Source organism: Chanos chanos, chromosome 4 (genome assembly GCF_902362185.1).
Source record: "Chanos chanos chromosome 4, fChaCha1.1, whole genome shotgun sequence".
Classification (NCBI taxonomy): Eukaryota; Metazoa; Chordata; class Actinopteri; order Gonorynchiformes; family Chanidae; genus Chanos; species Chanos chanos.
This window is the reverse complement of record NC_044498.1, coordinates 44,506,036-44,518,535: the sequence shown is the minus strand read 5'-3', so window position 1 is coordinate 44,518,535 and position 12,500 is coordinate 44,506,036. Positions and strand designations below refer to the sequence as shown.

The 12,500-nt window shown below is 42.1% G+C and overlaps 2 protein-coding genes across 3 annotated transcripts in view; both read right to left on the bottom strand.

Annotated features, from left to right (window-relative positions):
• gng2 (guanine nucleotide binding protein (G protein), gamma 2) overlaps window positions 1-4,773 on the bottom strand; it is a 13,991-nt gene extending 9,218 nt beyond the window's left edge. Inside the window, exon 1 of one of the 2 annotated variants that reach the window (XM_030771306.1) lies at window positions 4,755-4,773. The gene's annotated coding sequence lies outside the window, so the exon portion shown is untranslated. Of the gene's footprint in view, window positions 1-4,399; window positions 4,438-4,754 lie in introns of those variants that run through there. The other variant, XM_030771304.1, reaches the window with a different exon arrangement.
• Window positions 4,774-12,154: 7,381 nt separating this feature from the next.
• frmd6 (FERM domain containing 6) overlaps window positions 12,155-12,500 on the bottom strand; it is an 18,881-nt gene continuing 18,535 nt past the window's right edge. Inside the window, exon 14 of the mRNA XM_030771462.1 lies at window positions 12,155-12,500. This exon is cut by the window's right edge and continues 390 nt beyond it. The gene's annotated coding sequence lies outside the window, so the exon portion shown is untranslated.

Sequence of the window (12,500 nt, the reverse complement as noted above, 5' to 3'; positions counted from 1 at the left end):
GTAGAGCATAGAAGCAGTATTAATGTAAGTAAGTGTGTTTGTAAGTATTCTTGGAAATTCTGTCCAAGTCCATTTAAGTTGCTCAGATGTTAACGCTCAACAGTAATGTTATGAATGGAACAGTGGACTAAATGAAGCAGTTTCATTTCTACTGTGCATGTGTGTGTCTGTGTGTGTGTACGTGTGTGTGTGAAAGAGAGAGAGAGAGGCATTGAGAGAGAGACAGAGGTTGGCTGTGCCCTCACAAACATGAATTGACAAAAGATGACTAATAGAGAAAGAAAGTGACTCTTCATGACACTGTTTCTTTCCCCTTTTGCACATTTACATATGCAGTAGTCGTGTCTGATAGAAATCTTTGGACCAAAATCCCAAAATGTCATAACAAGTTTCCTCCTAATGTTTTTTTTTCTCAGTATTTTACTGAACCGTCATTACTGGTGGCTTTGTCAGCACTTTCGAGTGACAGAAAATGACATTTCGTTGAGACGGGAAGTCAGTTGCACTTTACTTGCTTTGCTGCAGAGGATGGGAGTATCTTGTTCAGTTGAGCGTTTAGCATACTGGAAATCTGACTGACATGAGTCACAATCTGCAGCCCAGTGCCACAGAGAGTTGGTAGGCAAACCCGTGTGTCTGTGCGGTGAAACATTAGCAGCTCCCAATGCAAAGCGCTGCAGTTCTGACTGACAAATTCAAGTCCACACGCCACTGATGGAATCCTGGAAAACTACGGGGCTTCACTTATTTATTTTTTTTCCTTCACTACCAACAAAGTTGACATTTTTTGTTTGTTTCTTCTGTGGATAGAAGACAGAAAGATCAGAAAATGCAGCAAATGATGAAGGCCTGAAGAGTTAAAAATCCAGTACCAAACAGCCTGATTGAGCGCTACTTTATAAGGCACCAATGAAAAATTTTTTTTAACATTTTTTTTTAATTATGGTAAATAACAGGACGATGACACTACTGCACATGCTCGATGACTTAAAGGTTCGGGGGAGAGTGGGTGTGAGACTTGGCAGAATCGGACAGTTGTGTTGACAGAGTGTCTGCGTCCTCTTGAAAAAGTGGAAAATACAAAAGAAGAAGAAGAATGACCAGAATGAGGATAAGTTAGCACGTGAGGGGGAAAAACATTTATTGCTAAATATATCACCATACAATTCTTACAGTCAAGGATGTTTTATTTGTTTTATTGTAGGTATCGCAAACCAATTTCTTTGTCCTTAATGGAAAAATAATTTTATATCCTGACGTTTTTCCCTTTGAGGATAAAAGTCTCTATGAAAAGTGGGCCCATGCTTTCAGACACAGAGGACTCTGGGAGGAGTTCTGTTCTGTGGTGCTAAGAATCCTACCTACTCACTCTGTAACACAACTTTAACACAAAGCCAGAGACACAGCTGGTGCCAGCAAAGGAAGCAGTACCACAGGAAATGATGCACATGCACCAGCAAAAGACATGCACAAACTCATACTTTTCTTTTGCACCTCACCTGTTAGCTCTTTTCCAGTCATTTTGAGATCACTGAGTGATATAAATCTGGTAGCTCTCTCTCTCTCTCTCTCTCGTGCTCTCTCTCTCGCTCTCTTTCTCTCTCTCTCTGTCAGAAAACATTTATTGCCTTTCTCTGACTCTTTCCCTGTCTGCATGTCTGAATACATTGCACTGCAAACTTATATTTCTGTGTTTCAGTGAACCGTCATCACTTTTCACTATGATTTTCTCCATACAGCAGTAAAGTTTGCTGAGTCCATTCGTAATGTACAGACCATCTGAACTCCAGGCTGAAAACCCATAAAACAGCACTTTGACTGCGGTGAGGAGCTGATGCGTTTCAGATAACCAGGGATCTCGGGAACAGTGGGTTTCCAAGGAAACAGGAGAGAGTTAGTGATGGATCAAAGCGCGTACTGGAGTTTAAACATGGTTTCCTCTGAAATCAGTAATGTGGCCAAGAACAACAGCCCAGCACTGCCAAAGAGTTCACCAAATTCCAAACATCCGGGGCCTGTGTACATGCTACATTCAACAGAAGAGAGTGTGTGTGTGTGTCCGTGTGTGTGTAAGCTACAAAAACACACATACATGGACAGACACATTCAAATATACCACACTGGGTAGGAATTTTGTAGTATTTAGCATCTGTTCAAGACAAACGTTAAAGACATGTATCATGATCTCATGGACTTACTATTTAAAGAGGTCTGACATCTGTGGGGGAACTCTCTCTTAGCTGTCTTTCACAAATTAACACTCTCTGACCACCCGTAAGAGTTCCTTGCACTCTGATGTCCAGATCTGCTCACGGTCTAAGCATGTGAAAAAGTTTTATGGTCTGAGATGAAAACAGGAACAGTGCCTGGGACAGGATATTTCACACTAAGATGTTTTACACCAGACCTGGTTATAGTCACACTGCTGGTATTGCATAAAATAAACGCTGTGTGTTTGCTTTTCGTTTTATAACACTTGTACCGTTCACAGGAAACAGAGCACAGGTTTCAAATAGAAATATGAACACGACTTTTATTGAGGCAAATGCTATTGTAAACCCAGAGATGTAAAAACACACTTTGCTAAGATGATGGAAGAGGTAGAGTCTGAAGTCTGTATTAGGAACAGAGAGTGTTTGAGACAGCAGACATAGCACGAAGTAATTTTCTCCTCCTCCGTGGCTCTAATTCTCTCTCTCTCTCTCTCTCTCTCTCTCTCTCTCTCTCCCTGCCTCTTGCCTTTTGCTCTCTTTCCTTCTCTCTTTTCAACTCTCTCTCACCCCCCCACCCCCCACCCCAGTGGAATGAAAAGGCTAAAATGTGTTTTTAGTGAAGAAGTGGAAAAATAATAAAAGGAAAAAATTTGCCTCAGTTCTCAACAAAGACCTTTGTCTCCTTACAGCTGCTAACACTGGCAAAAACTCTCTCACCCTCTCTGAGAAACCACACACACACACACACACACACACATAAACAACCCCACCCTGACATTTCCATTTGGAAAAGAAGAGCTGTCAACATTTATTAAAACACTGTTTCTTTTTTTTTCAAGCCTGATCCATCAATCCACCCATCCCTCCCTCCATCCATCCATCTATGCACCCACCCATCCATCCATCCATCCTAACCCATCCCATCTTGTTCACTCTTAAGAATTCCACTTCTCAATCTTCCAGAAGCATCCTTCACACAATTTATATGCGTACACACACACACACACACACACACAGAATCATCTCCGTCTAAAGAGAACAGTAATGTCTGGACCTGAACACAGGCATAATTATCAGTTTATTTGAGTGTGGATGTGTCATGCTTGTAGTGAACGACTTGACCACAGTCACACACAGCCAAAGGGAGACGTTTGTTCAGTAAACACGAGCACGTTGCCGGTGCTAGCTGATGTCTTAAGCGTGTGATGGAGCTCCATTTAGAATAATGTAGGCCATACAACATGACCAAACAGCAGATCACAGCTAAGATATACCCAGAAAGATCGGGAAACCCTGGAACTCCTTGGGAATTCCTCTGGAACATTCTTTGCTCCTTCTCTCTCTCTCTCTCTCTCTCTCTCTCTCTCTTTTTTTTTTCATCCCCTCCCCCATATTCTTCTCCATCCCTGTCTCAGGCTAATTTACCCCAAACAGATGCTCTTAATTCCCCACGGACACACACACACACACACACACACACGCATCCATTTCACATCTGAAGAATGGAAGCAAAAAGTCATTTTTTGTTCACTTCAGCTTCTCATATTTTCATTCTCTTTCTCTTTCCCTTTCTCTTTTGCTCTTTCTCTCTCCTCCTCTGTCTCTCCATCTGTGCTGTGGGATGACACACACCCAGTCCGCGCACGCACACACACACACACACACACACACACACAAGCTCCACCGCTCCCTTTCTGAACACTAATATACGTTTTTCTCCCTGCTGTCTAAAAGAATAATTCACATTGTTATGCTGGCAGCATCTATGGAGACACTGCACTGCTACGCAAGACTAACCAGATAAAACGCTCCATCCGCACGGATACAAACAAACGCACACACGCAAATGCAAAAAAAAAAAGAAAACGGATTTACAGAGAAAATGCAATTAAACGTGTGTTTACCGTAAGATAACGAAATATGCAGATACACCCAAAAACATGTGGTAGGAAACAGATTAACTGGACACGTTACAGAGAGAAACACATGCACACACAAACGTATACACACATGCACGTAAAGATCAGGCTCACAGCTGAGTGCATTCTTTGCTTCTCACTGACAGTAGTGAGGAGTCCAGTTGTAAAATGTCTGCTCGTCTGTTAGATAAATCTCACACACACACACACACACACACAGTTTCAGCAAGCTCTTTTTCCCCAATTTAAGTCAAATAAATCACTTACCTCCAGTATTCAGAAGTGTGTGTGTGTGTGTCTCTTTTCTGTAAGAGCAGAGTTATCCAGAATGGTGCTGTAGTATCCAAACAAACACACGCGTGCTCTCTCTCTGTCTCTCACACACACACACACACTGACGAACATACACATGCACTCTCTTCCTCTCTCCCTCACTGACAAACATATGCACGTAGTTCCAGCTGACAGCTCTCCTCATGCTCCACCCAGAAGCCAGAGAAATCACTCAGGAAGCTAACAAAAAACCCACTTCCTCTCTCTCTCTGTTTTTTACACACACACACACACACAAACACATTAACACATGCCATCATTAAAATGAGGATAACACGGAGGCACATACCTGCCTCTAAGGCTGCTTCATACGGCTGACTGCTGTTAACAATTTTTTTTTTTTCCCCGGCACGCTTTTCATCAGTACACCGTCCAGAGTGCTACAGATTCCTGTGTTCTGCTGCAAATGTCTTTGCCTATCTGCTTCACTGAATGTACTGCTCACACATCCGCTACACAGCCTCTCACACTGAGTTGACAAGAACCTTCTCCAGCCCACACACACATCAACCAGCACCTCTGCCCCACCCCCTGAGTGAATGTGTCTGTGTGTGTGTGTGTGTGTGTGTATGTGTGTGTGTGTGTGTGTGTGTGTGTGTGTGTGTAACCCTCCCTCTCTATCTTGGTTTATTGAGAAACAAGCTCTCTGTGTATTTGTTCTCTCTTTGTTTTCACACACACACACACACACACACACTCATATACACACACACACACACACAGTGACCCATCCTCTGTAATCACAAGCTTTAATCTTCAGGCTCATATATTAGAGTCGCAGAAGATTAAAAAAGGAATTCCAAACAGTATCCTAGGCACTACACACACACACACACACATACACACAAACACATGCAAGTGCACATGCAAACAGGGCAGAAGAAATGGATGGGAGAGAGAGAGAGAGAGACAGAGAGAGAGGGAGAGAGAGAGAGAAAGAGAGAGAGAGGGAGAGAGAGAGAGAAAGAGAGAGAGAGGGAGAGAGAGAGAAAGAGAGAGAGAGGGAGAGAGAGAAGAAAGAAAGACGAAAAAAGAAAGTCACCATACTCCTCTCTCTGGGAAAGCAGTGATGGAGAAATCAGAATGGATGGATGGGTAATAAAGGGAGGGCACAGAGAGGAGGATGGGGTTGGGTGTGAGAGAGAGAGAGAGAGAGAGAGAGAGAGAGAGAGAGAGGCAGAGCATTCGTTAACTCTGAGGACTTTTGAGAAGCTCTAATGTGATTAGTTCAACAGTGACTTGATTACTGAGTTTTATTATATCTGCTAATAGAATCATCTGTGCATAGCACAGTAAACACAAACACACACACACACACACGCATGCAAAAAGAGATGCGTGTGCATGTGTGTGTGTGTGTGTGTGTGTGTGTGTGTGCATGTGTGATTTAATTTCTGATCTGAGGCCATCTGGTGTCTCAAGCAGCTGTTGGCCTGCCCCAATGCCCCATGGGATTACATTGAGGTCATCATTGTCACCCCAAGCTAAGTACACACTCATTGCACAGAATGTCCAATCACACCAGCCCTACCACGGGCACACGCACACATAGTTTTATGTTCCTAAGTTGTGCATGTATGTCTGTGTATGTTAAGAGGATGAATAACTTTGCCCACTTATACTTTGAATAAATTTAATATCAATGTTCTTCACAGCTAGTCTGTCATATCTGTGCAAGCAGAAAAGGAAGCTGAAGACAAGATGAAATCTTACTTATGCATTGTTTTTTTTTTCTCTCTGGAAGAGACAGAGAGAAAGAGAGAGGGAGACAGAAAGAGGTAAGGAGGGCGAGGCTATGACGAAGAGACTGATGAAATGGATTTCCCTTCCTTGTTGCCATAGCAACAGTAGTGGTGGATGAATGATTTCCTGTACAGCTGTGGAGCTGTAAGGAAGGAAGGCACAAGATGGAGAGGGGGAGGGGGAGATAGAGAGAGAGAGAGAGGGAAGGGGAAGAGAGAGAGAGAGAGAGAGAGAGAGAGAGAAAGAGAAACAGAGACAGAGAAAATGCAAGAGACACAGAATAAGAGAGAAAGAGAGAGAGACAGAGACAGAGAGAATGCAAGAGACACAGAATAAGAGAGAGAGAAAGAGGGAGAGAGAGAGAATGCAAGAGACACAGAATAAGAGAGAGAGAGGGAGAGAGAGAGAGAGAGAATGCAAGAGACACAGAATAAGAAAGAGAGACAGAGAGAGAGAGAGAGAATGCAAGAGACACAGAATAAGAAAGAGAGAGAGAGAGAGAATGCAAGAGACACAGAATAAGAAAGAGAGAGAGAGAGAGAGAGAGAGAGAGAGAGAGAGAGAGAGAGAATGCAACCCATATAAGAGGTTAAAGGAGGAGCTTGAAAGAGGAAACCACATTTTCTTCAGAGTCTCATCTTTCCTCTCTCTTCCTCTCCTTTAATTCCTCTAACCTTGTCTTTCTCATTTCTACCCTCAGTGCAACACATTAACATCCCTGTGTATCTCACACAGATGGACAGTGAGACTACCAGGCAGTAATACTGACTGATTTAGAGAGTGAGACAGATAGTTTAACAGAAAGAAATGCAAACAAATTGACAGGAAGACATGCAGGCACTAAAATTGTGTTAGAGAGTAAGACAGATGAAGAAGACAAACTGACAGACAAGTAGATGTATAGCAACACAGCCTGAGTCAGAGAGACAGTGGTGCAGTAATAGAGACTGAAATAAGGAGACACAGACAGTAATATCAACTGAGTTAGGAGGAGACAGACAGTAATCCAGACTGAGCTATAGACAGAGACAGGCACACCGTAGTATGGGCTGAATTAGAGAGGAGTTTGAGATAGACCGGCAGACAGTAATACAGCAGAGGCAGAGAATGAAACGCACTGTAATGTACGGCCAGTTATAATGACTGCCGGCTAACAGCCCTGGGCGAGAGCTGATGTACTGAGGGGTTTGAAACTAGCCCACACAATTTGCTGACGCAATAGAAACTCATTCTCTCTCTAAGTGATGGGAATAAATGAAGTTCTGTCGCAGAGTAAATTGGTTCTGCAGCTAAAAATGTGAAGTAACATCAACTGTGGAGTCACACAAAATTAAAATTGCTAATGATCATTTCTGTGCCCCGTAAAAACACAGAAAACCACTGCTCTCTGTCCGTTTATTTAACGAAGTCAGTTTCATTCGGAAGCCACGGGTGACACAAAGTTTGAAATCTGCTCTCAAGACCAGGAATTATTTTACTATAATTGTCAAACTAAATTACCTTATGAGCAGGTCAGCTGAGGTGAGAGAACCAGTGGAGAAATTTCTCTTACATTCAGACACTTTGAGATGTATAGTCCTTCATAAAAAAAAACCCATATTTTAGAGTTATGTATTAGAAAACGAGGGAGATTCTTAGTAAACACTGACGTTTCCAAAAACACCGACAAAAATGTGAGTTCAGTTAAGTGCACAGTATTGTCAGATACTAGGGTGTAATTATCAGGAGAAAGAAAATCAGGATGTTAGAAAAGTTCTGCACTGCCACCTAGCGACGGACACATCACAGTACACAATGCCACCTAAGCGTGCCGAGGGACATAAATACTTGATGAACACGTTGACAAAAAGAATAAGTACGAATAGCAGGATTACAAATAGTAATACAAACATGAACATGAACACGAATATGAATACGTATACGAAAGGGAATAAAAATAAGAATCAGAATACACTGAGGAAAGCGCATACACCTATGTCCGTTCGACAAAACAGAAATCATCTAGACTGTTCACCAAAAACCCGTATACTGTCAGTCAGTCACGGGCGACCACCCCGTGTCACGTGATGTCTTGAAAGCGAATTGGATTGCTGTATGTTATTTATCTAAAGTCTGAACATCTCATGTTTTGCATCCGTGTAAATGTTACTTAAAATGGCAAGATCGCTCAAAATAATCTCGACTACAGTTGAAAAGAGGGTCATTGCTGTGCCACATGTGACCATGTCAGTGACATTTAGGGAGAAGACGTCTTCGCATGATTTTTGCCCTGAAATCAGTTTTCCCTAGATTCTTGTCGTGAGGTCTAACCGTAATAGAACTCCTACAAAGCTCCTTAATTGAGAATTTACGATAATCCATTGGCAAGGATTTTCAAAAACTAAAAATCATACCACGGCTATGGTCCATTAACAGGTAATTCAGCCAACACATTTGTAACAGACTCTAATATCAATATCCGCTCATCCACCGTGGATGTAGAAGCGCCGCGGCCACTAGAGGGCACTCGTACCACGTGCAACACAGTCATGAGGCACTTATTCATTCTTGTTATTTTTTAAAATCTGTGTTGCTTGGGTCATTACTAATCTAATTTAATGCAGTTCCTAAGTTGGTTTTCCTTCCTCATACCACATAACTACTTTTTTTTTTTCGCTCACAAGAGAATGAGGACAATGAAAACTAAGACAGCCATGATATAGGAAAGTACCTTTTATTGAGAGATGCTGAGGACATTAGTACCTGCAAGGCACACACCAGACTTCATTATTGTAACAAGACAGGGGGATTTGAAGAAAGGGAGAAAAGAGGGGGTAAAAATCATTAATTTTTTTTTTTCATGAAGGGGGTTCCTTTCACAGAAAGGACTACGACCGGATAGTGCAAACACAGACAGACTTTTAACAATGAGCGAAGAGTGTGTATGCAGAACACCTGTAGACACAGACATAATGTTTAGATACACAGAATATACACAGTGGGGGACCTGTATGGCTCTTAAACTGCTTTTGATCAGTGATGAAAGATACTGTTTGAGTCCAGTAAAGCACAAGTTCTCATTTCATAGTTAATCGTGTTTGTACTTTGGTAAGCTTTACACGAAAACACTGCGAAAAACGAAATATTTTTGTTGTTGTTTTCTTTTTCTCTTTTTACTGATTGTTGAGACTTTCTCCAGTTAAAAATGCGACTTGCAATTCATTTTTGTAAGGCAGTTATTGGGTTGAAAACCGAGTTAGAGCTCATAAACGCAGTTAGATCACCTATAGTATGGTACTTCATTGTGGTATTTTGTATTGCTGTTTTGTGAGTTGGTCAGTCTAACTCTTCAGACAAGTATTACATCCGCAAGGGACAGAGATTCTTCTAAATGATTCTCATACACAAAGCTGGAGGAAGAAAGAGAGATTTTTATAGACAGATGAGTGTTGATCTTCAGAGGTTCTATAGGGGTTGGAGAGTAGTTTAATGGGTCAAGCTCAATCCCTGATATCCACTCGTTTGGAAAACAAAAAGTGCGATTTTGCTCCTGCGGGAATTTTCTGTAGAGAAGAGCCAATAGCAGTGATTAGCAGTGACGGGTGAGATTCATCAGTCTCTCTCAGAGTCTCAGAGAGATGACATTTCACTGAAGCTCACTGTTTACTGTGGAAGGCCAGATATTTCACAGGACAGAGAATCCTGGTCTGAATCTGTTAATCTGCTTTGACTGAAGAGTCTTAACTGACTTATTAATCAGTCAGTGCATGCTGTATACAGATACACAGAGCCATTTTAAAACATGTACTGTATAACTGCATCAATACATGGTGTGTGCCTGTGTGTGCACAGGGTAGACCAAGTTGTTGAGTCTGTAATCCTGAATCAGTCTCTTTTGGACAGTGGACAGTGACTGCAAATATACAGTTCTTCACTAGAGCCAATTTAGGGAATAAAGTGAACAACAAAACATTCCAGGATAGCTGGACGTAACCCAAACACATTTCTTGCTTCTTTCTTGCTAAAGAAAAAGGATTTGTCTACATGTGAGACGACATCCACACACTGGGACTTAACAGACTCATTCTCAAGTGAGAAATGTGTTTGTGATGTATATGGTTTGTAATACTGTCTGAAACCTCAAGCTTAATACTGTCAGACTGCACACAAACAAAGAACACATCTCTGACCAACTCTACGTGATTCCCCAAATTTTTATCAAAAACGCTCCGTATAAAAATATTACACCTCCTAAGTCCATTTCCATTACAAAAGAAAGACAACAACTTTATAAATTTCCAGTTTGCAATAATAGAGTTAACATGAAAAAAAAAAAACCAAACAAACAAAAAAAAAACACATACATAAAATCATAATTCTAATAACATAAATTGCCACACAAAAAAAAGGCCATTTGGGAGTGAGGAGGGGAAAAAAAAAAAAAACAACAACAAAAAAAAAAAAAAAAAAGAGAAGCTTATGAAATCTAGTTTAGACACGTCAGTCACAAAATTCCATTTTGTGAGGAACTCCAAGTTGGGTTTTCCTTTTCAGCTGTACAGAAATCCAGACAAGTACAAACTCATCCCATCAGAGTCAGAGCGGAGCCAATCACACGCTATGCCATGCCAGGCCAGGCAGTGCTTCACAACACTGGCATCTGGTTGGGTACGTTTTTGCAGGCATCCAACCACAGTTTACTCCCAGTCATCCTACCAGTTAGCATTAAGGTATGAGGAGAGATGACATCATTCCCCGAGGCTTTTAAGCCCTCATTTTCTTGTCTCTTCGGGTGTTTTCGTGACATTGTGTTTGTGATACCGCAACACCGGCCTAACAGTACCATTTGTAGAACTAAGTCACACAGAACCTCTTGCATACGCTCTGGCTGGACAATAATAAAAACACATGCAGATCATTTATGGGCACTACGTGAGTGAATTTAGTGCTTATCTGTTAAAAAAAAAAAAAATCTCCATTTCATTTCTTTTTTTTTCTTCTCCCCAATCCTCTGACGGTGTAAACCTTTCCAGTGGAAATAAACACTGTCAGGTGAAAGCAATAGTGAAATATAAAACAGTGCTTGAGTCGGCTGTTTTGACAGGAGCACTAGTGAATATAAGGGGACTATGTGACTCAGCTCTTCGCATGGGAACAGCAGAGAATCCACAGATCAGTCTTCTCTGCTAGAGAGAGCTATAACAACACTGAAAAGGTCGTGTTTATGTCTCGGGCATGCGGTTGCCATTGCCATGGGCGTGGTGTGGGGATTGTCTTGGCATGTTTTCGACTTTAGTGAGTGGTCTGAGGACCTGCATAGTGTATGATGTAGTCAAGGCACGAGTGGTTTCTGGAAATGGCAGTCAGGCGCCACAGAAGGGTGGCAGGGGCGTTGGCACGACACACTTCCTGGCACTGAGGCGAGAGTGCGGGCATCGGCGGGTACACGGTGGCATTGGCAAGGGTGGCGGAGTCCGACACAGAGGAGAGAACCACTTAAAAGAATTGCTAATCAAAAGGGCAAGGTCGCCCTCCTCAGGACGTCTGGGATGTTTTGGTAAGATAATCTGTCCATTGCAATGAGGAGCAGTATACCAACAATCAGGTCTGTTTTTGGCTCAAAGCTCATAAGTGTTAAACTGTCTTACACAGTCTCATTTAGTGTTAGGGTGAGATGGCAGGACTCTCTTGATCGCCTGGTAGCCTTTATTTACAAGGGTGTAGTGAGTATGTGTGTGTGTGTGTGTGTGTGTGTGTGTACGTCCAGGTCCCCAAAGAGATCCAAAAACAAGTGCACGTCAATCGAAAAGGTTTTTTTTTTTTTCCTTTTTTCTTTTTGGAGGATCCATCATGCAAGGGCTGATGTCTGCCGACACACACACAGACATACGCGCGCGCGCGTGCACACACACGCACACACACACACACACGCGTGCGCACACACGCACAAAGGAAATGCAGTCCTTTTTTTTTTTTAGAGTAATAAGAATAAAAACTGTGTGGAGATTCCCTTTAGTTTCCTTTAGTTTCATTCAGTCTCTTTCCCATACAGTAGATGGGAACCTGGAACATCAGCTCTCCCTTTTCATTTCATTACGTTCCCATTTTTTTCATCCAAAAGTCCACTGAGGGTGTGTATTAGAGTGTGTGTTCACTCTGACGAGATGCAATTACGGCTTGTCTGTCTCTCTCTTTCTCTCCCACACACACACACACACACACACACACACTGACACACATCCACAGCATTTATAAGCTTCTCTGTCTGGAGTTCAAAGGCCCATTATGGACATTTGACTGCCAGTCCTGTGCC